At 46.7% G+C, this 2,500-nt stretch overlaps 1 protein-coding gene across 5 annotated transcripts in view; it reads right to left on the bottom strand.

Moving 5' to 3' along the window:
* The window catches only part of LOC129842263 (glutamate receptor-interacting protein 2-like), a 217,966-nt gene that overhangs the window by 54,507 nt on the left and 160,959 nt on the right, over positions 1-2,500 (bottom strand). The gene's annotated exons all lie outside the window — the stretch shown is intronic.

Here is a 2,500-nt window from a genome sequence, read left to right as displayed (position 1 = left end):
TACATGGAGGGAGGGATACAGGGGGGAAACAGAGGGAGGGATACAGGGAGGGGGGTAGATAGAGAAAGAGAGAGAGAGAGAGGGGGAAAGAGACAGGGAGGGAGAAAGATAGAGAGGGGAAAATATGAAATCAGAGTTTGAAATAAACACCCTCTTTATCAGATTGAGGATGCATTGGCGGAGGTGCTGTGATTCTTTTAGATTCAATTTACAGTACACACACACACACACACACACACACACACACACACACACACACACACACACACACACACACACACACACACACACACACACACACACACACACACACACACACACACACACACACAGATATGCTGCAAACACACACACACACACACACACACACACACAGAGATATGCTGCAAACGCACACACACACACACACACACACACACACACACACACACACACACACACACACACACACACACACACACACACACACACACACACACACACACACACACACACACACACACACACACACACACACACACACACACACACACACAGAGAGAGTTGTGATGTTGATGTTTGAACAGTTGACAGGGTAAATGCTGATCAGGGGTCTGAGGCCGTGCTCTACATTCCATTAACCACCCACTCAATGATCTCATTGATCTCATCATCACCAGCCTCTTTACGGCAAATCAACAGGCGTGTTCAGCTACCATGTCCTACGTTAATACACAGCTTTTACTAACAGACAAAACCCACTGTGACTGGAATTAGAGGGTGGTCTTTACAGCTCCTACTCTGGAAACCATTATAAAGTGGAAGCTTTGCTGGAGGTTTTGTAGGAAGAAGAAAAGGCAAAGTAGAGTTGGGTTGTAACGGGTTGTAACGGGTTGTAATGGGTTGTAATGGGATGTAACGGGTTGTAACGGGTTGTAACGGGATGTAACGGGATGTAACGGGATGTAACGGGTTGTAACGGGTTGTAACGGGTTGTAACGGGTTGTAGCGGGATGTAACGGGTTGTAACGGGATGTAACGGGATGTAACGGGATGTAACGGGTTGTAACGGGATGTAACGGGATGTAACGGGATGTAACGGGATGTAACGGGTTGTAACGGGATGTAACGGGATGTAACGGGATGTAACGGGTTGTAACGGGATGTAACGGGTTGTAACGGGATGTAACGGGATGTAACGGGATGTAACGGGATGTAACGGGTTGTAACGGGTTGTAACGGGTTGTAACGGGATGTAACGGGATGTAACGGGTTGTAACGGGTTGTAACGGGTTGTAGCGGGATGTAACGGGTTGTAACGGGATGTAACGGGATGTAACGGGATGTAACGGGTTGTAACGGGATGTAACGGGATGTAACGGGATGTAACGGGATGTAACGGGTTGGAATGGGTTACAATGGGTTGGAATGGGTTACAATGGGTTGGAATGGGTTACAATGGGTTGGAATGGGTTACAATGGGTTGGAATGGGTTACAATGGGTTGGAATGGGTTACAATGGGTTGGAATGGGTTACAATGGGTTGGAATGGGTTACAATGGGTTGGAATGGGTTACAATGGGTTGTAATGGGTTACAATGTGTTGGAATGGGTTACAATGGGTTGTAACGGGTTGTAATGGGTTGTGATGGGTTGGAACGGGTTGTGATGGGTTGGAACGGGTTGTGATGGGTTGGAACGGGTTGTGATGGGTTGGAACGGGTTGTGATGGGTTGGAACGGGTTGTGATGGGTTGCGATGGGTTGTGATTGGTTGTAATGGGTTGTGATGGGTTGTAATGGGTTGTAATGGGTTGCAACGGGTTGTAAAGGGTTGTGATGGGTTGTAATGGGTTGTAATGGGTTGCAACGGGTTGTAATGGGTTGCAACGGGTTGTAAAGGGTTGTGATGGGTTGTAAAGGGTTGTGATGGGTTGTAATGAGTTGTAATGGGTTGCAATGGGTTGTAATGGGTTGTAATGTGTTGTAACAGGTTGCAACGGGTTGTAATGGGTTGTAATGGGGACAGAGAGACATCAGTTTGAGACACACTGTGAAACAAGATCATGAAATGTTCCTACCCCAAAATATGTTCAAAGTTCTCCAGTCCCCCCCCCCAATCCCCCCCCCCCCCCAACCCCAAACCTTCAATCTTCTAACTGATAAGAGATGAGAGTGAATTGTACAGTCTGAGCCCCACTGAGGCTTGACCTAGATAGTTATATCAACTCTCATCCCGTTTGATGCCAAGACATTTTCCTCTGAAGTACAAAGGAAGACACTGTCTCTTTAATTTCAAGCCTTCCTGACATAATAAAGACATAATACAGTGTTGTTTTTATTGTAACTCGTCTGTTTCCTGTGACCCAGAATTGTTGAGAAGAGAGAAGAGAGAAGGGGAAAGAGAGAGAAAGAGAGAGAGAAAGCGAGTGAAAAAGAAAATGAGAGAGAGAGAGAGGAGAGAGAGAGAGGAGAGAGAGAGAAGGAGAGAGATAGAGAGAGAGAGAGAGAGAGAGAGAGAG

Source organism: Salvelinus fontinalis, unplaced genomic scaffold, assembly GCF_029448725.1.
Source record: "Salvelinus fontinalis isolate EN_2023a unplaced genomic scaffold, ASM2944872v1 scaffold_0027, whole genome shotgun sequence".
NCBI lineage: Eukaryota > Metazoa > Chordata > Actinopteri > Salmoniformes > Salmonidae > Salvelinus > Salvelinus fontinalis.
The sequence above is the reverse complement of the archived record's forward strand: the minus strand, read 5'-3'. Positions and strand labels throughout refer to the sequence as shown.